Genomic DNA, 24,787 nt, shown 5'->3' on the forward strand with positions numbered 1-24,787 from the left:
AGGGACAAAATAACTAACGCAGTAAGAAATTGAGAATGTTGCTGTATAACTGTAGCATTAAGTGAGAATTTTAAAAACACGCTAAAGATGGAATTAGAAAAACTAAACAAAACTAACTCCAGAAAAATTGTGCATGGATGAGAAACATAGGCAGGATGCCACTGGTGAGTTTTATGACTAGAGCATAGTTTATTGGATGTGCCTTTTTGTGTAAACATCAAAGTAGCTTTATAAAGAAGGATACTACGAGAAAAGAAACACATCAGAAATTTGTTAGAGTGATTCCAGCAAGAAATAGAAGTAGCTTGAGGGAATAGTCACTCTGGAAGAGTGGAGTCTCACAATCGGGAAACTGAGAAAATTCAGATAATTTGTCTAACCCCTGACATTTAATTCTTTCAATCTCAGGAAAACACAATCTCACCTTGGCCAAAAGTAATAGAACTAAGAGGGAATGTCAGCATACAGATAAGATTGTGATGCCATTGTCAGCTTAGAGATACATTCAAACCACAGAGACTCATCAAACTACACAGGTAGACCTAGCATGGTTTATTAAGCAGAAGTTGTCTTTTGACAACCAAAAAAAATATGTGTCCATATGCAAATAAAAGTTACATTTTTTACTTGTGAAAGAAGTTATAGAAAATATCTATTTTAAGACTAGCAATATCAGTGCTGTATTAGCATTGTATAAACACTTAAACTCCAAGATATACATATACTTATGCACTTTATTTATGCAGTAAAGGGTAGTAGTTACTATATACCATGTACTTTCATGTTTTCGACATAGTTATTAGAATTTTGTTCTATTTTTAAATGGGGAGCCATGATATATTGTATTTACTCTCAAGTTTGGAATTCTATCTTTTTAATTTGTGTCAACTATAGGAACTGGGAAGTTTCTTCTCTCTCCCTCCGTCCCTCCCTCTCTTCTTTTCTTCCTTCCTTTTTCTTCCTTCCTTCTCTTTTTTCATCTCTTTTGCTCACACAGAGCCTTACAGTTGGCATTTAAGCACATTTTCTATCACTGAGCTACATTCTGAGTCCCCAGTGTTTCTATTTTTAAATCCTCATGTCTATAAACATAAAGTACCTTTGTCTTCAGTGAATTTTATGAACAGTTAAAGAAAAACTTATCATTGAAAACCCATTTTCTCTGTGTCCCTGAATGAATGCAAAGATCAGCATGTAAGCTTTACTCCTTTAACCTACCTGAAGGGCTAGTTTTTCCGACTATTTCAGAAGAAAAAAAAAAAAAAACAGAACTCTTCTGTTACTTCAGATGATTCACGATCACTTTGCATGGCAGGCAAAGTGAGCCAAAATGAATCTGTTTCTATTACTGTTGGTTCCTATTACTTCAAAACCACAGCTGAAAGCATGATGACCATGTCATCCCCAACCATGTACAGGCAAGAGAAAGCAACAGTGAGGTAAAGCAAGGAAGTGGCTAACTGGGGATGCACATGCTCCAGTCAATGATGCCTTTGGAATGTCAGTTTTCGAGGAACTTTTCTTTACTGGATGGCAATATGTTCTAAATAACTACAATATCCCAACTGGCAATAAAGTAACCTGTATCTACTAAAATTTCTTTTCACACTACTCAAAACCTTTCATTTTAATCTTGAGATTTGGACTTGTCTATGTTATATTTTATATTACTTAGAGATATAGAATGAGCAGATAAGAAAATAGTAAATATTTGATATAGGTCATGATGATTACAATGTGATTTTGAAAACTCAAGTAGCAATAAAGGTGATTTAAAAAGCCAACTCTTATTAATACTAAGACAATTTTCTGCCAAAGTTATTCAGGAACAAGCATCAATACATTTGTTACTAAAGGTCTCCATGATACATTCTAATTGTCTTCATGCTTGAACTGAAAAGTACTTTAAAAAGTTATCAATACATGTCCTTTGTATGTCTGTGAGATTATTACAGGGTTGCTGACATAAGTAAGAAGACTTTCCTTAAATGTGGTTGTCACTATTCCTAGTCTTTGGACCAACAGAACAAAGAAAAGAGTCAGCTTGACTTCCCCAATATCTGCTTCTTTCGAGGCTTGATGGGAACTGCGGTGTCACTTGCAGCTTCTCCCACTGATGAGTGTAGACCTCTGAAATAAAAAAGCTAAAGTATATCCTTCTCTCTTTATTTTGTTTTATTCAATGGCCACAAAAAAGATAAAAGTAACTAATTCAAATTGTGTTGTATTAACAAATAGGGTTTTTCCAAAAATGAATAGCAAGGTACACATTAACACACCATTGTATGTGGTACTTCTGTGGCTATCCAGATATCACATTATTTTGGGTTTCAACTTGGGTCTATTTAAACATTAATATATGACAATTTTCTAAAGTGTAGCATACAGAATGTGCTCTATAGTACTCAAACCACCCATAAAGGGAAAGGACACAACATTATTCTATTGTGGTTTCACAGACTCATCGAGGCTTGTGCTTGCTGTCAACTAGACTTATTAAATGAGTAAATGAGGGATCTGAGAGATAATTATCTCCTCTAAGGTCAGAGCGTGATAAGGATAAAATTCAGTACCATAATCTGCCCATTTGCAACTATGCTGTATTCCTATGTAGAGAATAAAATCATGACTATTTTGATGAATAGATTAAAACATACAATAAATTCTCTTCTAAATCTTTTTTTTTTTAAAAAAGATGATTTTTTTATATAAGATGCCATCAGGATACCAAGATCCATCTTTTGTTCATAAAACAAATACAATTTTGAGCAATTTCCTTGAGGAACATAAATGAACCCTTTGAAAAATAATACAGTGAAGCTGTCTGCTCTGGCAAATCTACTTCTGCTTGATAGAAGGGAAGAGGGATGTTAGAGGGGTTGGGAACATTTCTAGCAACCCAACATCACTATAGCTGGAGCTGAATAACCACCTCTTATGTAGGTAGGGTTTGGAAGGCTTTGGGAAACACAGTGCATCTTCCCTCCGTTGGTTGTTTTCCAAGGCAATGAGCTCTAGCTGGTTCTGTTCTTTGCTAATTATTCTTTCTCAGCCACTGGAGCCATTCTACTTACTAATGTTCAACTGTCTTAGTGCTTCATGACTTGGTTTTAGTCTCATGGCCTCCTTTCTTAGATCATTAGAAACATTATCTAGCCCTGTGAGTTTAAACGCCATCTAAATGATTTTGACAGCAAGTTTTATAAACCCTGTTCTGTTATCTCCATTGAAATCCAGACATGTGCACCCAATTGCTTTTTTTTCTCTTCTCTTCTCTTCTCTTCTCTTCTCTTCTCTTCTCTTCTCTTCTCTTCTCTTCTCTTCTCTTCTCTTCTCTTCTCTTCTCTTCTCTCTCTTCTCCCCTTCCCCTTCTTCCCCTTCTTTCTTCCCCATCTTTCTTCCCCTTCTTTCCCCCTTCTTCCCCTTCTTCCCTCTTCTTTCTCCTTCTTTCCTTTCCCTTCTTTCCTTCCCCTTCTTTCCTTCCCCTTTCTTTCCTTCCCCTTTCTTTCCTTCCCCTTCTTTCTTTCTTTCCCCTTCTTTCTTTCCTTCCCCTTCTTTCTTTCTTTCTTTCTTTCTTTCCCCTTCTTTCTTTCCTTCCCCTTCTTTCTTTCTTTCCCCTTCTTTCTTTCCTTCCCCTTCTTTCTTTCTTTCCCCTTCTTTCTTTCTTTCTTTCCCCTTCTTTCCCCTGCTTCCCCTTCTTCCCTTCTTCCCCTTCTTCCCCTTCTTCCCCTTCTTCCCCTTCCCTTCTTCCCTTTCCCTTTTTCCCCTTCCCCCTCTCCTCTCCTCTCCTCTCCTCTCCTCTCCTCTCCTCTCCTCTCCTCTCCTCTTTTCTCTTCCTTTCTTTTCTTTTTTTTTCTGTACATGCCTTATAGGCCTGGAAATAATAGAAATGTAATTGAAGATATATATATTTGTGAGACATTCATGAAAATGATAGATAACCTTGGGTAGAGAGAATATATTTCAGGATGTTTGTCTGTCCTTACTACAAGTTAAGCATATAAAATAATTTCAAGAATAACCCTTATTATTTTAAGTTCATTTGTAAGCCTATTTATAACACTTGATAATTTTATAATAATAATAAAAAACCCGGTGCTTCTGAACTATCACTTGAAGGAAGGGTGGCCCATGGTGAAACTTAATCAGTCAAAAAGTCATATTGCTACAAAAATAGATCTTAGTAATATATTTAGAAGCTGTTCATGACTAATTTCATTTTAAAAGGATAAGGACTATGTTGTTCATTGAAATCTAGTTCACATTCAGAGGACAACAGTAACTGGGTAAATGACAATATTCTAAATAATATTGTAACTGCTGTATAAGTAGTTTATCGACTTGTGGTTCTCATTATCTGCTATCAATGGAATGGCAGGGTAGAAGCAACTAAAATCTTAAACACACACACACACACACACACACACACACACACACACATATATCCCTATATATATATCCCTATATATGTGTGTGTGTGTGTGTGTGTGTGTGTGTGTGTGTGTATGTGTGTGTATATATATGATTATATATATATAGAGAGAGAGAGAGAGAAGACCTAAGTCTTTGTTTGTTTGTTTTTTGTTTTCTTGAGACAGGGTTTCTCTGTATAGCCCTGGCTGTCCTGGAACTCACTTTGTAGACCAAGCTGGCCTCAAACTCAGAAATTTGCCTGCCTCTGTCTCCCTCTGCCTCCTGAATGTTAGGATTAAAGGCGTGAGTCACCATTGCCCTGCTAAGACCTAAAGTCTTAACTACTGGGCTTTCATGACATTTGTATCCATTTATGTGCACGTTGGACACATTCTCTTTGTTGTCCTGTAATTTAAATCTACAAATTTAGATATTTTCCATGAGGTCAGTATCAGTAATTTTTGTATGTAGCAACTTCTATGGTACTTCCATTGATAATGGTTTAAGAATATTGCTTATTTAAAAGTACATTTAAAAATGTAGACTCTTTAAAAATGTCTACATTATTGCTAAATCACTTGTTGGAATTTAGGGATATTGAAATAAAGAACTTCTGAGAAATTTTTTTGCCTAAAATCTTTCCTTAGAAATAAAGAGTAATAATCTTCACTAGAATTTTAAAAGCATTGGCTTTTAAACAAAAAGTGATGCATTCCAGTTCATTACCATTAGTGTCATTAATTTGTTTATGGGTAGCCTACTGGAGCCATTCAACAATTCAGGCAACACATCTCATGACTAAAAAGTACTCTGTTGGAGAGAACGTTTCTTCAGCCCTTCAGAGTGGTCCCTACAGTTGTACTGATTTGAATTTGAAATGTGTCAATGGGCCCTATGTTAAAGATTTGTTCCGTAAGTTGTGATGCAATTAGGAAATGGTATCAAAGAGGTCAAATAGGAGAAGTCCATGTTGGGGACATGCTCTTGAAGGGAATAATGCAAACCCCTACCTCCTCCTCTCTTTTGCTCACTGGCTTCCCCACAGTAAACATCTTTGATTCTCCCTGAGCTCCCCATCTGGTGCTCTAGTTTGCCACACATTCCCAAACAACAGAACCTATTAATGACGGAAAGAACATGTTTAAAATGCAGATCAAGCTCAATCAATCCTTTCTACCTTCAAGTTTATTAATTCTGATATTTTCTTACAAAAAATACAAAACTACACACCTGTCAGGGAGTGATCATTCCCACATTTGGGGTCTACAGACATTCTCTCCAGAAGACTGTGATATTGAGGCAGCTGATGACACATGCTGCAGTCCTGAAACCACAGCTCATCCATCAGCCCTCTGCTCCTCCATATTCTTGGAGGTAGACCTGTATATTCTGGGGCGGAGTGTAAGAGAGGTGCTGTGCAGGTTTTGTTTGGATGAGTGAAGCATATAAATGGAAGAACACGTGGAAATGCTTAGGATTACTGTCCTTTCCCAGAGAGGGCAAACAGGCTGAGAAATGCAACAGTTCAGAGGAGTGGGAGAACTGGAATCCCAAATTTGGAAGCAAATACAAGTAATTTTACTCTCTCCCTTTCAACCTTCCCCTGCCTCTCACCCCATCCCACCTCCCACAGACATATCTTTAGGAAGTATATCTATATTTTCCTAATTTACTTTAAACTGTGCCCAAGATATGACAAGCATAAACCTATCTGGATTCCTGTGTTGAAGCCCTCCTACAGACAGAAGCCATAGAGGCCAATGCTCACCTATGTTTACATCAACTCACTCACTATCTTGTTCAGTATTTGTCAATCAGAGACATGTGTAGAAAGTTACCTTTTCATTTTAATGTGATTAAGATGCCTGAGAACTTGGTAGAGTTCATAAAACATTAATGTAGAAAAGTCACACAGTTGTATGTTGAAAATGATTAATTTTATTACATGTGTGTTTTACCTCGGTAGTAAAGATCACTAGGGAAATGTAAACTTGCTATCATAAACCATCTCCAAATGGTAACAAAAATAAAATAAAAATAAAATAAACCTCCCTCTATAGACACGAAAGTATTTCTAAAGCACTTCAAAAAGCAGTCTTTTTAATTTAAAATTTACCCCCAAAATAGTCCATTCGACCAAACCAAGTCACTGCTTAATTATAACCACAGATCCTCTATAATGCCTTATAATGCCTCAGACTCTTGAATTGCCCTATACAGCTAATTTTCAGGACTGAGAATCCACTAGAAAGAAGCTTCCTCTTGCAATTCGAAGTTGCAAAGGTGTTGCTCTGGTGGCTTGATTTATCTGCCCATGGTCCATAGGGTTACCAATGTGGTAGATGTGAGAAACAGCTGGCATGACTCTGCTGCCTCTGACATGATGCACTCAAAGGCAGGTGGACAAGACTGTTAAAGAGATTTTGCCCCTTTGGGCTGCTGCTGCTGTTGCAGTGGCTCCTGTTGCTGCAGCTGGTGGCTTTTTGAAAACTTATGGCTATCAAGCATTAAGCTTTTGAGCAGGCAGGTTGTAATTGCCTCTCCCATCCCCCTTGCAAAAGCATAAAAGCTATTCTCTGGGGAAACTTTGCACATGTGTTGCAGGTAGTAGTGGCTTTAATCAGCCTTTCCACTACTCTCCTTTTTCCAAACTCTCTGGCTCAGCTGGGAAGATCCTGTATGAGGCGGAGAAGACTGGCTGAGCGAGTGGATTTCATCCAGTGTCTCCTTAAGCTCTTCTAGGCCACCAGACATCCCTGTTTCATAAGCAGTCACCTCTTGATGTCTACGCCATTCTCTTATGTCTGCCTACCCTGATTGAGATTATAAGTTATATAACTTGTGAAATATGCTCTATGGAAATGCAACTTTTGGCCTAAGGTCTCCTCTCTTGCATACTTTCAGCATTATTATTTGGCTCCATTTGTTTTGAGAAGGAAGTATTTGGAAAGAGTGAACATGTTTGACACAAACATCAAAAAGTCCATGGTTAAACTTCCTCTTTGAGTAGCCCTGGTTCCACATCCCACAGATTTAGTGAAGTGATATTTTGAAGGCCCAATAAAAGGACACAGTAATTTTCTTTCAAGGAGACTTGTTGGCATATGACACCATGATATACGCAGCTACATATGTTTGGGTCCCCCCGGGGAGGGCACCGGAATGTTTGACAATCCCACACATGTTTTTAGATGTTGAAGTTCATGAACTTTAAAGAACCAGGTGTCAAATGGTTCTGTTTCTATAGTTTGGAAATCTTACTCTATAGTCAAAGATGCAAATAAAATCTATGTCATCTTAATTTGTTGAAATATGTACAGGATCTGATAAACAATTATCTAATAAAATTTTTAAAAATCATATACATTTTAAAATCTAGTACTTAAAAGTAATAGATAAATTGAAAGTAGCACAGTTTACTCAGCGACTTAATGTGTGTATCAAAGTACACCTAGAATCAAAAATACAAATACTTGATATGAATCACAGTCCATACCCTGATATTCGAGAATGCCACTGATCTAGATAACATCACATATTTAAATGAACACTGAATTACTCCTAAGTAATTAGCTTGGGGTACAATTTCATGAATATTTTTATTTGCCATCCATCTTTCTACATGAATCATTAGGACTGGTTTGAGGATTCCAAGTTAAGGAATAACACGTGGGTATGTTGAAAGTTAATGGTGTATGTTTTTTTTCCGTATTGAGTCAACCGATTTTATAGGAAAGAACAGTGTCCGCCAAATTTAAAGAAAACAAATAAACCTTAAAATAGCATGGCTGTCTTGATTTGGTTGGCACTGAGAATTTCTAAATAAAGAAAAGAACTGGGTGGACATATATCTGTGGTGAGAACATAGCCTGCCAGCCCTGGTTGAGTTTGATAAATTCCTTTTGCTGTCATAATTTGTACCATGGAGTTGAAAGTGTGAATATCGTCAAGAGTGCTCTGTGAAACTTTTTTCTACTTGTGAATTGACTACTTGTGCATGAATGCAAGGAACATTTAAAATAAGTAGAATAGTAGTTAATTTAGCTTCCCGAAGCAGACAACAACATTAAGATTATTGTCTATTATTGTCTATTTATCAAAGTTCCCTAGTCTCCCATTTATTACATTATATGTTATATAGTTTTACATGTGGATACATATGTAAATATTACACTAATTTCTCTAAGGATTTGTAAAATTATTTTATGCGTTTAGAAATTTTGATCTGTTTAAAATAACTTAAAGATAACTACTCATTTTTGGTAAGAAATCATAATATTATGGCTGTATAGCAGAACCACAAATGAAGACAGGTCATGCATCTATAGTACATTGCTACTGACTGTATTATCTAAATTGTAGCTACACATGCAAAAATATATTTACACATGCTATAATAAATCTTAACATTAACTGCTATGCAGTGAATATTTCAAAGGTAGTGCTGGCTAGACACAAGTCGTTTGGCAAAGCCTTTTCCTAGTATATATTTTCAGGGCTGTCTGCACAAAGATGCTGGCACACTCACCATGATTTCTATTCCAGGTGATGGATTTCTGTCCAAGTAAGCGAGTGACTAAATATTTTCCGGTGGAATCTAGGCACTGTAAAATCACTGAAGCCAAATAAAAAAGTTGTCGACCTTTCTAAAAAAGTAATTATAATAGCTTTGCATACCACTATGACAGAAGGAACATTTCCACTTAGATCACTAAATAACAAAATGAGTGGAACCTCATTAGGAGAAGTGGGGAGTAGAACAAATGTGCAACCAATATGTCCTTTGATCACCATGAATGAGTATCTTATTATATTTTCATGCATTTCCCAAACAGTCTTCCTAAACCTTAACAGTGTCTGAGGGCATAGACTCCACATGCCGTTCTGTCAAAGACAAGAAATCCAATCTGAACTCACTAAAAATCTGGGTCATCACTTCAACACAAGACAAGTCGTAAAACCAGAACACTTTGTATTTGTTGATTTCTGCTAATCTGAGCAGTCACAGAAGGAAATGCCTTCCAAAGTGATAGGAAGATGTGGCTGCCTGTTCAGAATTACAGCAAGAATCTAGCATCTCTTCCGCCACTTCAATCTAAACAGAGATTTAATTCTGGTACATGTCTTCTCTTACTTTTCACAAATTTGAATAAATAGGAGATTCTGTGAATTTATAGGCCGGTTTTGCACTCCTATTGTTTCAAACGTAGCACATGGGACAAACAGCACTGTGTGTTGTAATTCAGCTTTAATGATGGAACACTTGGTTTTAGACAATCGTTGAGGCTGCGCGTGACATTGTGTTTTAGCTTCAGACACTGCACGTAACTTAGCAATTATATTACAGCTTTCAATAATGGTTGTTGGCGGGATATCTGCGAGTGAAGTCATAGCAATTTTGAAAGAGAATGCTAATAAAAATACACCTGCCTTGTAGTGGAAAGTGAGCCTTTAATATCTCTGCTTTGAAGTGGGGCAAAGCCTTTGGTATTAACTAACGTATTATGATGGAGGAATAATCCTTTGCCCTGGGGGAAAGCAAGACATTGAAGTTGCGACAGATTGTTAAGTTTCTAATGACCCAGGGTTCAGTCACTTGATAATCATAAAAGAATAGAATGAGGTGATGATTTCTTAACACTACAAAGATATGACTATTTGAAAACACTTCATGGTAATTATAAGTAAGTAAGAGAACATGTGAATATTCCTTAAAAGTGACTCAGTAACTGTGTAAATGTTTGGTTTTTGACCATTTTCTATAATTGTTAAAGATTTCAAAATGATTTAAAATTGTCATTTCCAAATGATGCTAGTAGCTTCAAATTAGCTGTGCTCATTCTTCTTTAATTCCTTTAACTACCTCTCTTGTGGTTTGAAATGTCACTTGCTGATAATTATTTACATATGAAAGATAAGAGGAAGGCTTAGGTGTTTGCGGCCCTTGCTTTTGCTTTTGTAACATCAAGGGAGACAGTGTAATTGAAATCCCATTAGACTGTAGGAACTTTTCTCCTTTACGCAGTAATTTGTTTCCTGCAAACTTATTTTGCTTACTTGAATTAGTAACAATCTGTTATTAAATGTGAAATATAAGCGAAGTCTGCATATTAAGATTACTGCAGAAAACATTTTATTAATAAATACAACAGGGGTTTGAAAATTGTGCACAGTGAATGACCACAACAAATTATTATTCTTCAGATATTTTTTTTGCCATTAACTTGAGAATCACAGACTGTCAAAGTTGTTATAAAATAATGTTAGTTATTTTAATATTAATATAATTCATATATTGCCAAGCATTATACGTATTATGATTTCTTTTATCTTTTTTTGTTATGTGTTTGAAGCTACAGCAGAAATGTTTTAATATTTTGGTTTCAGAAGTTTCTCTCAGTACAGAGTATCAAGTAATCCAGAGAGTATACATTCGCACTTGTCAGGGCTGTATTTAACACCAACAGGCCAAATACATTGAAACTTTCTACCAAGTTCAAAGGTGCCACGGAGACCTTGAGTCCCTTGATAACATGATAACGAGTTACCAGGAGATGTTTGTTTTGGTTACAGAGCTGCAGGTTTTATTTTATTTCTTGCTTGGGAAATACCTTCTGATGGTTCTTAGGTCAGAAGGGAATCTTCCTAATTCATTTCGGACATCAGTCATTAGTGAGCGGTGAATAAGAAGCCGTTTCAATGGACAGAATGGAGCTGTTTTCTTCCTAGAGTTCCAGTGTGTAATCTGCATTTTCCTTTGGACCTGGATTGTTGTTGAGTTCGGACACCTGCTGGAAGGAGTATCAGTTTCAGGCTACAAAGTGGTGCTCTGAAATAAATATCACCGAGCTTGTTAAGTTTTGTCATCTGTGTCATCGCATTAGTGCAGGATATTAGGGTAAAGTGGAGTGCAGCTCAATTTCCTCGTTATACGTTCGGACGATAAGCTTTTTCTATTAATGTTCATAAAGAGTTTCTATTACCAGGGAGATCTCAAATTAAACAGAAAAAAAAATCTGAGAACATAACATAAAGCCCACGACTATGTAATACTTGTCATAGGTCTGACAAGTTTTATAATTTAAGGCATGGATATTTACTTTGTAATATCTGCTAGAAAATGGGAATTTAAAATGTAAAGCTTTTAATACCTTTACATTCACATATAAAGTTAAATGTATTTTCAGTTTTATAGCACATTCTGGCAAACCTTGCCACATATATTTAATTTTTGGTAAGAATAGATATTATTTAAAGTCTGAATTACAACCACTTGTAAGGACTTCTTGCCAGTGTACTCTCTTTCTCTATTAATTACTGTATTGGCAACTAAAACTAATATCATGCTGTATCAGTTCCATATGATAGTGGATAGTACAGGCATGCATTTTCTCAGGGAAAAATGTTGTCTGGCTTTTAAACAAACTTAGAAGACTTCTGTAGACATCCAAATAGTTCAAATATGTCAGAATTTGAAAGAAAATAGTTGACATAAATACTAAAAACTTTCTAGTAACTGAGATCTTGAAAGCATACATTAAAAATTGCTTTTGGTACATTTATGTTGAATTACAAGTCACCATCTTTATGTTATAATGAAATAAGTAATAAAGTAGTAGTCGCAACTGGGGTTAGGTAGAGGGTTGAAATTTAACTACTATAATCCTCATTTTTGAAAACGGGAAAATTGTCCAAAGTGTTCCTCAGCCTGCAAAGATAAAGGAATCAAACATTCACAGTGGCTCTGTGTGTGAGGCACACAATTGATCTTATGTCCGAGATTCTATCTTCGGAATGTTGAAATGGGTTGGCATGGGATACTGATAAATCATTTTGAGATAATTCAGTTTTTATTGCCGTCTCCAATGTGAATAATGTAATGACCATAGAAACAGTTAGCAAGGTTAAAAAACACTTAAAAATTATCCTATACCATCTTATAATCTGGATTAAAAAAAAAAAGTCTGCCTTTATGAGATCCACCTGCCACAAAGGCGCCTGTTGAAGGGTTTCTGCCTAGCTCCTCAGTGCAGTCAGATTGGTCACTAGTCCTGAAGGCACTAACTTTACCAATGTGCTCACCCACCTGTAACTGAATAAGTATGCTGAATAAGTATTAGGAGGCAAAACTTACTGTCTCACTTCAGCCCCAAAGCCAATTAACTTTGACTAAAACCACAAGCCAAATAATTCCTTCCTCTCCCTCCCTTTTGGTGTTATCTCAAATATTTGTCATAGCAAAGCAGGTAACTATTCCAATGTCCTAAAGTTAATGTTTTTTTTTTTTCTCTCTTCTGTTTGACTGTAAATTATTTGAATACAATGTCTGCATATTGTTTATTTGTCAGTCCTCTTATTTGAAGCACAGTGCTGTTCTGTTATTTAGAGACAGCTGCAGGTCTAACTGGGGGCGGGGGGGGGCGGGGAGGGGAGAGATGAACACAGAGTATGGAAGTCCTTTGGCCTCCCAAAGTTGGCAGAGAAAGTTTTCTGTTCTCAATCTATCCCAGCCTAAACTAAGGTCTTGATTATGTCTTTACTCCTCTTCAGAAAATGAGGAAAGCATCACGGGCGTGTATGATAGCAAATATGAAAATGAGTGAGCACATGCAATAAGGAGATCATATTTACCCTGTCAATAAATGACACGTAAAGTTTCAATGAAATTAACTGTGTAAAAACTGCACCAGATGGCCTCCAAGCCATTCCCCTCTGATCATACATAAATGCTTGCAATTTCTTTCTCTTATTTTAATGCTAGGAGTTTCTCAGCATGCAAAGGCTCATCATTTGACAAAGCCCCTTGGACATGTCATGTACTTCAGGAACATTATTCCTGAGGGGGAAAAATCATCATCTTTCTTTTCAGATTATTATGTTTTTAAGTTTAAATAATTCATATTCACCAACAGTTCCAATCCTGTATACCCACTTAACAAACTAGCCATGGTTGTACATGATTGAATGTTATGATCGGGGAGCGCAAGAGCTCTCCGAATAGACAGCCCAGGAAAGACTGCAAGCTTCCTGCTCAGTGGCAAGCTCTTACTCACGAAAGTAAGGTGGACAGGGATAGAGGAGGTCACTTGGTACCTTGATGTGGCTTCCTCATAAGTGTGTATACTTCACACTTATTAGCATGCATCTCACACAAATACAACACATATACACATGGACCCAGGGTAAGAAAAATAAAACTTTTAAAAGGAAATTTAATTGGCTATTGTAAAATAAAAAAAAAATTGAAGTCCTCTAATGTAAATTTTCAAAAGATATCTCTGCATAATCCACTTAGCGTAGTATTTCTGGGGAACTCTCCAGAGCTGGTTTGTTATTTAATTTACCCCTGTATGCTCCTTCAAAAGAGTATTATTCTGTTCCTTAACTCTTTGTATGTGTGAGAGATCATTTCCTAGGACTTCAGAGCAAGCAAATCAGCTTCTCCTTGTCATATGGAAACCTCATGGAAAATCTCTCCATCTTCCTTTGCCGTTTTATTTCCTGTACCATGAGTTATAGTAGTCCTTTCTTCTAATCTCTTCTTTCATTACACTCCAGCCTATCTGAACTGCCTTTGTTTATAAATGCGTGTGTAGAGTCTTAATTAGTGGGTGACAGTTGGTAGGCACTCCAGAAATTGGTTTGAGCCTCAGGCCAAACACAGTCAGTAATATTATCTCTCTGTTTCAGTATCTGTCTCTGTCTTGTCTTTCTTTATGTATTCAGGTTACAATACCCCTAAAGGCAAATGTAATTTTCCTATTTGAAGATCCTCCATTTTGTCTTAATGATTAAAGAGATATCTTTCCTTATACTAAAAGTGAAAGAGAAAAATGTATAAATTTCACAAGTGCATAACTAACTTTTCCTTCACACATACCAAGAAGAGAAAACAGGCCAAAGTTCCTATGCATATCCAAGAAAGATAATTCCTCTCATCCTTAAATTCAGAGGCTTTCCTGTGTGTTCAGGGGATAATGCAGTCTTCCTGTCTATATTTTTAGTCATATTCAAAAGGAAGCAAAACATACTGAGACTACAACTGCCACAATTTTGGGGGGAGAGTTACAAACTCTCCTTCAGCTTATGAAAGCTTTCTTCTCTTGATCTAGTCTCTAGTTTTTAATCATTTCTGAGATAATTCCCAGAGGTGAAGGCCAGGTTAGTTATTGATGGCAGAAGGCAGTAAATCCCTGTCTTCTTAGCCCTTACTGTGGTTATGCTGTGCTTTGGAGCCCTCCTCCCATGACTGCTTTATTTCCAGAAGTCTAAATGTACAACAAATACATGACATATGTTTTTTCAGATAGACCTTTTTTTATATATTAGAAGGCATATGCCCCGTTCAGTGTGATCAGAGGACTGTGTCATAGCAAGGAAGGCCACACCTCCTAGTGAAATCCCCATACCCATGTGTAATTGATATATGTCATCATGGCCAAAGGCAATGTTTCATATGAAGAGGGAACTCATCAAAGAGTAAGCAATGAACTTGTAATGACTTAAAAGAAATTACTGAAGGCAGTAGAGGGGATTTTAGAAGAAGTGGAATGAGGAGAACATGGAATAAAAGCAAAGAGATCTATGGCTTTTGTGTGAAGGACAATATGTGTTTAGGAAAGAAGACTTTTATAAGAATAAGTTATGCCGAATTTTAAGTAACATACTGTCTTTTCTGATATGTCAATCTAGCACACATCCATACATCCCTCCTTTTCAGTTTGAACTGATGTGTTTCCTCAGTGATTCAATAGCCTATAGACATATGGCGAGTTTGCCATAGATGCCTCGGCGCCATCTAGTGGTTGAAGATTGACTGTGGGTCTTCATGTTTTCCCAAAACCATTCCTTTACTTTACAAATAGAATTTGTATCTGGAGAACACCACACATTATTCTCTTTATGGGAGAAGAACCTCCAAGATAAACACTTTCTTCACAATTTGAACTTTAACCATTAACGAGAACATTTTATTTTATCTGATTTATATAATTTGGCTTATTCACTTCAATGAATATTCATCTAAATGTGTTTTTATTCCTGTGGTCTCTTCTCTTCTCTTCTCTTCTCTTCTCTTCTCTTCTCTTCTCTTCTCTTCTCTTCTCTTCTCTTCTCTTCTCTCTTCTTTCTTTCTTTCTTTCTTTCTTTCCTTTCCTTCCTTCCTTTCTTCCTTCCTTCTCTTTCTTTCTTTCTTTCTTTCTTTCTTTCTTTCTTTCTCTCTCTCTCTCTCTCTTTCTCTCTCTCTTTCTTTCTTTCTTTCTTTCTTTCTTTTTCTTTCTCTTTCTCTCTCTTTCTTTCTTTCTTTCTTTCTTTTTTTCTTTCTTCTCTCTCTCTCTCTCTTTCTCTCTCTCTTGCTCTCTTGCTTTCTTTTTGTAATATTTTTATGGTTACTCTTATTTTTCTTTTACAGTCTAGCCATTGTTGCCTCTCCCAGGTTCCCCTCCCTCAGTTTCTTATCCCATTCCTCCCCACTCCCCACCAGCCTGTCTCTAAGAGGATGTCCCCACCCCACCTGGCCTCCTCACTTATCAGGACCTCGTGTCTCTTAAGGCTTAAGAGCATTTTCTCCCAAATGAGGCCAGACTAGGTAACTGGGGGCCTCAGACCAGCTCATGAATGCTGCCTGGTTGGTAGCTCAGTGTCTGAGAGATTTCAGGGGTCCAGATTAGTTGAGACTGCTGGTCTTCCTATGTGGTAGGTCTTCTCCTCGGGTTCTTCCACATATCAGTGAGTACATATCATGTGAGTTCTTTTGTGATTGGGTTAACTCACTCAGGATGATATCCTTCAGATACATCCATTTGCCTAGGAATTTCATAGATCATTGTTTTTAATAGCTGAGTAGTACTCCATTGTGTAAATGTAGCACATTTTCTGTATCCATTCCTCTGTGAGGGACATCTGGGTTCTTTCCAGCTTCTGGCTATTATAAATAAGGCTGCTATGAACATAGTGGAGCAGCAAAACACCCATGAAAGGAGTTACAGAGACAAAGTTTGGAGCTGAGACAGAAGGATAGACCATCCAGAGACTGCCCCACTCAGGGATCCATCCCATAATCAGCCACCAAACACAGACACTATTTCATACACCTACAAGATTTTGCTGAAAGGGCCCTGATATAGCTGTCTCTTGTGAGGCTATGCCAATGCCTGGCAACCATAGAAGTGGATGCTCACAGTCAGCTATTGGATGAAACACAGGGCTCCCAATGGAGGAGCTAGAGAAAGTACCCAAGGAGCTGAAGGGGTCTGCAACCCTACAGGTGGAACAACAATATGAACTAACCAGTACCGCCAGAGCTCATGTCTCTAGCTGCATATGTTGCAGAAGATGGCTTAGTTGGCCATCATTGGAAAGAGAGGCCCCTTTGTCTTGCAAACTTTATATGTTCCAGTACAGGGGAAACCCCAGGGTCAAGAAGTGGGAGTGGGTGGGAGGGAGGGTATAGGGGACTTTTGGGATAGCATTTGAAATGTAAATGAAGTAAATACCTAATAAAATTTGGAAAGAAAAAAATAGATATTTCTGGAACATCTTTAGATTTTAATGTTCCTGAATTCTGAATAGATATGTTTCTTCTCCAGACACATTTATGCAGTTAAATTAGCTTAAAACAAAGAAATATATTTTAGCAGCTTCTCATGTTTTTTCTGTTAATCTCTCCATTTTAAACAGAATGCATAAGACAGACTATGCATAAGACTTTATCCCTGTTCCTGTTGCTGACAGTGTAGCTGTTCCAATCTGTAGGTCTTTCCATCACTCAGTCTTTGCTCTGGCAAATGCTGATACACCACTATAGGGTGCAGGATCACTGGAAGTGATATCATTAGGTTCTGTGTGTGAATACTGAACGAGACAGGGAATGCTTTTTACATCTACCTTGATGTTTCAACCATCTCCTCCTTTTTGAAGAATATACATTTTAAAGATAACCTTCATTTCTAATTGCATTGTACACCTTCTTCTCCTCCTTTTTATTCTCTTGCCTCTTGAAAAGAGTGACACTAATTTCCCCCATGTAGGTTATTTTTACAGCCACATCTGCTTTCCCCCAATTCTCCTATATCAGAGAATTAGAAATCAAAATGAAACCATAAATATAATAGATAAAAAAATCAAATGGTCAGAATTAATTTGTTTCTAAGGAGTGAGATATTTCTTAGAGTATCTGCTTTTGGAAGCTATTCAGTAAACAAGACTATCTTATTTTTAATCTAAATATCTATATTGTGAAAACCAAGAACACCTCCGAGGTTCTCCCCACCTTCTCACTCACTCAAATCTATGTTATTTATTTCCTTGATCTTTTTGTTGGAAAAAAGCAGATATATGAGAGAGAGAGAGAGAGAGAGAGAGAGAGAGAGAGAGAGAGAGCGAGAAAATAGGATAGGACAAAACAACAAACACTCAAACAAGAAAAAGAGACAGCCAAAGGAAAAGAAAAAAGGAGAGAAAAAGAAAAAAGGAAAAGAAGAAAAAGAAGCACACACAAATTCCCCAAAAATAAACAATTGGAAACCATAATATATATGTAAAAGATCTGTAAGGTTTAAAACAAGAACTACTTGTGGTTTGTATACCCTGTGAGAGTCCTTTGGCAAAAGCAAGTCTTTCATGAAAGAAATATTTTAAATACTTTCTTCTTCTCTTATCCAATTTCTTTTTCTCTTTGTGACTATCTTCAGATTCTATCTCCAATAACCCACGTTTACGGTCATGCTGTATGTCTTCCTTTTTATTCCCTATCTTCACATGTTTAGAAAAGCAAGACACAGAAAGATGAATAGTTTTCAGTATTTTATTCAAGTGGGTTTATTATATGCATTTCATTAAAATTGTTTATTTTTCTCAGTAATCCTCACAGTATCTTCAAAGTCAAAATGAAAATTAGTTATTCTTTACAACCACACCTATATATATTATTAGATATTCTCTTTATTTACATTTCAAATGTTATCCCCTTTCCTAGTTTCCCCTCCGAAAATCCCTTATCCCCTCCCCCCTCCCCCTTCTCCCCAACCCACCCACTCCCATTCCCTGTTCTGGCATTCCCTTATACTGGGACATAGAACATCTACAGGACCTAGGGTCTCTCCTGCCATTGATGACCGACTAGGCCATCCTCTGCTACACATACAGCTAGAGCCACAAGTTCCATCATGTGTTTTCTTTGATTGGAGGTTTAGTTCCAAGTAGCTGTGGGGATACTGGTTAGTTCATATTAATGTTCCTCCTATGGGGATTCTTTAGGAAAGAAACAACACTATTTTCAGGGACTTCTATATTTGTGGGTATCTGGTGAATCCTTTCCTTGACCAATATAAATAATTACTTAAAAAAAATATCTCCTGCAGAGACTTGATGTGTCAGGATGGGGACATCAAGGAGAGAGGGAGAAGAATGGCAGGGGGACTGTGTGAGGGGAGGAGGGGGAAGGCAGCGATCTGGTTGTAAAGTGAATAAATATATAAATTAATGAAAAAATAGTAGGTCAATGGAAAAACACAGTTTTCTATTTTTGAGATATGATTTTATGTTTTGAAACACTAAAATGGAATAAATACCAAACATTTCAAGGTATTAATAATATGCTTGTACATTTATCAAGAGGATTTTAAAAAACATGTTGTTTAAGGTAATGGAAGAAGGATACTCAATTGAGCTACTGGGATAAATATGAGTTATTTTAACTATTTGAATAGTTATATGGAAGCATTTCTTAAAATCATAATCAATTTCATTTTATAAACCTTAGTCTAGAAACTTCACATGTAATGTGAAAGGTGAAGCACATCCTCTCCCACTGAGGTTAGACAAGGCAGCCCAGCTAGAAGAACATATCCATGTATAGGCAACAGCTTTGCACATCTGCTACATATGTGCAGTGGACCTAGGTCCAGCTCATGTTTGCTCTTTGGTTGGTGGTTCAGAATCTGAGAACCCCAAGCGTTAGTTGACTCTTAAACAAGAACATTTCATACTTACATGATTGCTTAATGTCTTTTGAAATTGGGAAAATGTGATGATTACAAACACTGTATCATTATTAAAATCTTAAGGATTAGGCACATCTTCTCCCACTTAGACCAGACCAGGCAATCCTCTGCTGTATATGCGTCGGGGTCTTCAGACAAGCTCGTGTATGCTGCTATATTGGTGGCTCAGAGTCTGAGATATCTCAGGGGTCCAGCTTAGTTGAGACTGCTGGTCTTCTTATGGGGTTGCCCTCCTCAGCTTCTTCCATCCTTTCCCTAATTCAACCACAGGGATCACTGACTTAAGTTCAATGGTTGGGTGTAGGTATTTACATCTGTCTCTGTTAGCTGCTGGTTAGGGCTCTCAGAAGCCAGCCATGCTAGGCTCCTGTCTGTAAGGACACCACAGCATCAGTGATAGTGTCAGACCGTGGTGTCTCCCCATGAGATGGATCCCGATTTGGGCAAGTCACTGGATCACCTTTCTTTCAGTCTCTTCTCCATTTTTATCCTTGCAGTTCTTTTCTACATGTACACTCTGGTCCTGAAGTTTTGACTGTGGGTAGTTTAGATCTTTAGTATATTTTGCATTTAATTTCTAGGAATTTTTTATCCATATGTGGACACTTGCATATGAATTCATTTTTGTCATGATTTCTTGCTTATGTTGACATAGAATTGAGTTTAAGGTCATTAAGACAATGTCTTTGTGCTGGTACCTTTTTAAATAATATAATTTTGAATAATAACAGTACACCCATAATTCTCTTCTTCAGTTGGGGAAGTGATAAGCTTCCTTTTACAATGTAATTTATGCAACTACATCTCAGGACATGGCAATTTCTATATTTATAATCATTTTCTAAATCACTTTCAGTGAAATGACTGATGCTGCTATAAACTGAATATTACTGTGGTCTTCATTTGAAGGCAGTTTCTGTTACATTGCTATCCTGGATACTGGTAGTCGATAACTTCTGTGTTTGGAAAGCAATTGATGAATAAAAGTCTTCTGGGATATTTTATTTTACTCTTAGTAGCTAAATAGTAATGTATTTGTGTTCACTCCAATCAAACTTTTAAGGACTTAATAGGTGTGTAAAACTGTACAAAAGCTTAGGCCAACCATTAGGTTAGGAACCTTCTCTTATTACAATGTAATATTGTACCAAATACTGTGAGAGAAATTTGAACCTCTTTGCCTATCCACACTCCTGATTTAATAATAATAAATAAAAAGCAGGATTACTATACTATGATTTATTTCAGTCTGCATTTATTTTTATGTTCTAACACTAAATATAAATATCTGGTTTCATGAAGACATATGCCACTTGTAAGACTATGTTTAAATAAGCTTTTATGGTATATGGGGATTATGGAATTGACTTTCTGGGTCATATATTGATACATTATATGTTAGAATTAGTATGTCTCTGAAGTTCCTACTAAAACAATCTTAAACTAAAGGATGAATATTCAAGTTACTATACTCACTCATATGCTGGTATAGATTTCTAATTTGTATGAACTAATGAACATCTTTGTCAAGTTGAAAGTCTAGTTTCTAAGTGAAGGAATCACAAGGAAGACTTGAAAATTGAAGGTCATGAGCATAAATAAAGTCTTTCACAATACTTGTACTTTAGTCATGATGGCACCTGTGTTATGCTTGATGTAGTTTTTGTGCCCATTCTTCATCAATGGGGAGAAATAATATTCTTTTTAAACTATAACAATTTGATTTTAGTGCCATGTACCTAGAGTAGCTTTGTCAGACAATGATACTTTCTTCTACAATCTGAATTATTCAAGTAACTTAACTTTATGCACTTAATATGATATAGGTGATAGAGGTGGGCTGGTTTATTCTGTTACACAGAAATCTACTGTAGTCTTTGTTGTCTAAGGATTTTAGCTTAAAATTACACTGCTTAAAATGAAAAGTTCTTTAGTAGTCACATTAGCCTACTAAAGACCTTACTAAATGACTATTGTATTTAGGTATTTTCATTTACTTACATGACTAATTAAATTTTATGTTGGGGAATTTGCATTGGAAATTTATGTATTTAGAGACAATCTTCAGAATCTGCAGTTGATTGAATGGAAATGGACTTTTGGTCTAAAACTCTTCTCTAGCAAGTGATAAATATAGACAAACTATGTCAATCATACTGACTGGAGTGAGAATACCTTTTGCTGCAGTCATTATTTATTACCATGACAAAATCAATCTGCAGAGGGAAAATTCATTTTTCTATTAATTATTTAATCTATTAACTTCACATTCTGATCACAGTCCCCTATCTTCCTAGTCTCTTCTCCTCCATCACTTCCTCACCTTCATCTTTGAGAAGGGTGAGGCCTGCCACTGGATTCCAATCCACCCCAATACCTCAAGTCACTACAGGATTCCTTTCCCACTGATACCATCCAGGACAGTGAGGGGAAATGAGGGGAACAGGTTCCATAGTCAGGCAGCAGAGTCAGAGTAAGCCCCACTCCAGTAGTTGAGTGACCTTATGAAGACCAAGGTGCACATCTGCTGCATATATGTGTGGGGCCTAGACCCAGACTTAGTATTTTCTTCGGTCAGTGGTTCAGTCTCTGGTATCCTCCAAGGTTCCAGATTAGCTGACTCTATTGGTCTTTCTGTATGGTCAATATCCCCATCCATGTTTCTCCATTCTTCCCCAAGTCTTCTACAAGTCTAATGTTTAGTTGTTGGTCTCTGCATCTGTTTCAGTCAGCTATTCAGGGTTCCCTCTCAGAGGACAGTTACGCTAAGCTCCTGTCTGCAAGTACAACAGAGTTCCATCAATAGTGTCAGAGATTGGTTCTTGCCCATCTTAAGTTTGTCCAATTATTGGCTGGACATTCCCTCAGTGTCTACAACATCTTTGGCGTGTCTATGAAGATGACTATAGCTAAGGCTCCTAGCAGCAGGTGATATGGAGTCTAAGTGGCGACCTTCTGTAGCCATGCAGGACTCCCAGTGGAGGGATAAGGACAGCAACCCACCCACAAAAACTTTCGCTCAGATTTTGTTCTGTCTATAAGAAGTACAGGGGATGAATTCATTTTAACTCATGGATTGGTTATGCTGGAGAATATCTGGCAACATGGGTATAGAGCAAGTGTTTATCACATTGTCTCTGCAATCAAGAGTCAGGAAGAGATGAATCCTGATCGTGAAAAAGAATGTCTTCCCCATTTTTCCTCTTCTGACTCTGTCTGGATCTCGGCCCATGAAATGATTTCACTGCCATTTAGGGTGGATCTTCCTGTCTCAATTAAAATTCTCTGGAAACATACTCATAACACATGCCCAGAGGTTTATATCTGAGGTGATTCTAAATCCAGGCAAGTTGACATTGAAGATTAACCATTACATCATTCTTTGCTTTGATTCCATTAAGTCCTTTTCTCTGAGTCCAGTGGTTGGGTAACTTCCTTAGCTTTTAAATTCATGGGCTACCATTTATATTCTTCCTCTCTGAAGGTGGGTCAGTGTCTGTAAGTCCACTATCTTGTGTCAATAGTTGTAGTTGTGCACTGGGAGATGATGGGCTGGGAATGGGGAAGTGGATGAAGGAGATGCTGGATCACTATCTTTGGGCTGATATATACCATTTGAGTTTATCTTTTCCACTATCTCTTTTCCATATAGAAGCAAAACTATTGTTCCATCTACTGGATTAATATGTTGTTTTCTCCTTCTTTACTGAGACGCATCAGTAACAGACAGATGTAATTGGATTTACATTCCTGATGGCTACTTTGAAGTGATGTGTATCTTCCTCAATGGAATTGAACTCTACCTGGCATTGGTAACTACATAGTGTTCTGGTGATGTTATACCTGATACTATTTCTTAAAAGTTATACTAATTCAAACATCAATTAGGAATCATTTCTTTAAATAAGTGAGATTTCTGAAAACAGGGAGGACAAGTGATTGATGTTTACTGAGGTGCTCAGTGACTATAAAATTAACCTATAATGAGGAAAATAATAAAGCCTTGTGTTATTAACTATATACTACAGTCTTTTTCATGGAGTTTCCTCCTATCTCAACGACAGGTTATATTTGCAATGGAATAACTCACTCATTTATATGTCACTTTTATGACAAGAACGTAGTTTTGTATTTTCCTGGCTTCTAAATATCTCATAATTAAGTATGCAAAAAAATCCACCTATGTTTTCTTTTCATCATTTTACCCACTATACTTCAACTGCTCTATACATTTGTGTCCCATGACTACATAACAAAACATCACAAACTTACTAACTTTCTGAACCAGCTCAGTGGTCCTGTCCCAGGATTCACAATGGCAATATAAAAGTTAGCTTTAAGTTGTTTAAGACATTACCAGCGTCTTCCCTGTGATTTTAATATGAGAGCTTCATTGGTGGCAGTCAACTATGATCTTCTGAAGGCCCCCTCTGCTGCATTGCTTCCTTGTCTGGGGAAGTAAGCAATAGAAAAGAAAACCTTCTCACTCTTAAATATCTTTCAATTTTTTCTTTCATCACATCTTTTTCTCTTCTCTCCTATTCAAGCCAGAAAATGTTTACCATTTTCAGAAACCAAATTAAGTAGAATGGGTCTATATGAATAATTCAGAATTATCTTCTTATTTTAATGTTCATATCTTTAATTATATCTGCTTTGTACCTTCCTTGATGTGAGATAGTAACCTCACTAATTTTAGGATTGAGATGTAGCAACTATTGAAGAAATAGTACTTATCCAACTGATGGAACCATTACTTTAAACATTGTTTGTACGTTTTATGATATGTCATAATATAGTTTTAGAACTCAACTGAGAAATTTGTCGCAGGAAATATATCAATAAATAAACAAATGAATCCAAATGTAAAGAGAAACAATTTTAAATTTTGAGGGGAAATTGTATTTAAAGTGTAATATGCCATTTCATTTTCAAAATGTTAGTATTAGAACTTTGAAACTGATATTTACAAATATTGAATATCTCCCTTAGTAGTTTCCTATCCTTATTAAAAAATACATTTTTGATTATAGATATCATGTCATTATTATGATGTCTGTCTTTTCTCTTTTCTGATCAAGTTTATGAAGCAGTTCCTTTACTGAACCAACTTTACTGTTTTCTAGAACTTTAAATCCTTTGGATGTTCAAAATGTAGACAGAGCTGCTAATAAAATTTGCCCATTCTTTTCACAAAGATCTGCTCTTAACATGTGAGCTTTTAAGAGCAGACAAAAGTAAACATGAGAATGAGCCTACCCACTGACCAATGTTTGGATTCTGAACACTTATATTAATTGATTGTGGCCCCTTTAATTGTAAGTGATCTTAAGTTTGGGTACCTGGATAGACCGTGGATAGAGACTGTGAAA

The 24,787-nt window shown here is 36.7% G+C and overlaps 1 protein-coding gene and 1 long non-coding RNA gene across 4 annotated transcripts in view; one reads left to right on the top strand and one right to left on the bottom strand.

Annotated features, from left to right (window-relative positions):
- The window catches only part of Agmo (alkylglycerol monooxygenase), a 340,294-nt gene that overhangs the window by 194,129 nt on the left and 121,378 nt on the right, over positions 1-24,787 (top strand). The gene's annotated exons all lie outside the window — the stretch shown is intronic.
- Positions 10,971-24,787, bottom strand: part of Gm34408 — a 28,294-nt gene continuing 14,477 nt past the window's right edge. For 2 of the 3 annotated variants that reach the window (XR_003950116.1, XR_001780601.2), the window contains exons 3-4: positions 23,773-23,865; positions 10,971-11,204 (exon numbers count right to left, since the gene is read on the bottom strand). This is a non-coding gene — a long non-coding RNA (predicted gene, 34408). Of the gene's footprint in view, positions 11,243-23,772; positions 23,866-24,787 lie in introns of all 3 variants that reach the window. The other variant, XR_872688.2, reaches the window with a different exon arrangement.

Source organism: Mus musculus, chromosome 12 (assembly GCF_000001635.26).
Source record: "Mus musculus strain C57BL/6J chromosome 12, GRCm38.p6 C57BL/6J".
Classification (NCBI taxonomy): domain Eukaryota; kingdom Metazoa; phylum Chordata; class Mammalia; order Rodentia; family Muridae; genus Mus; species Mus musculus.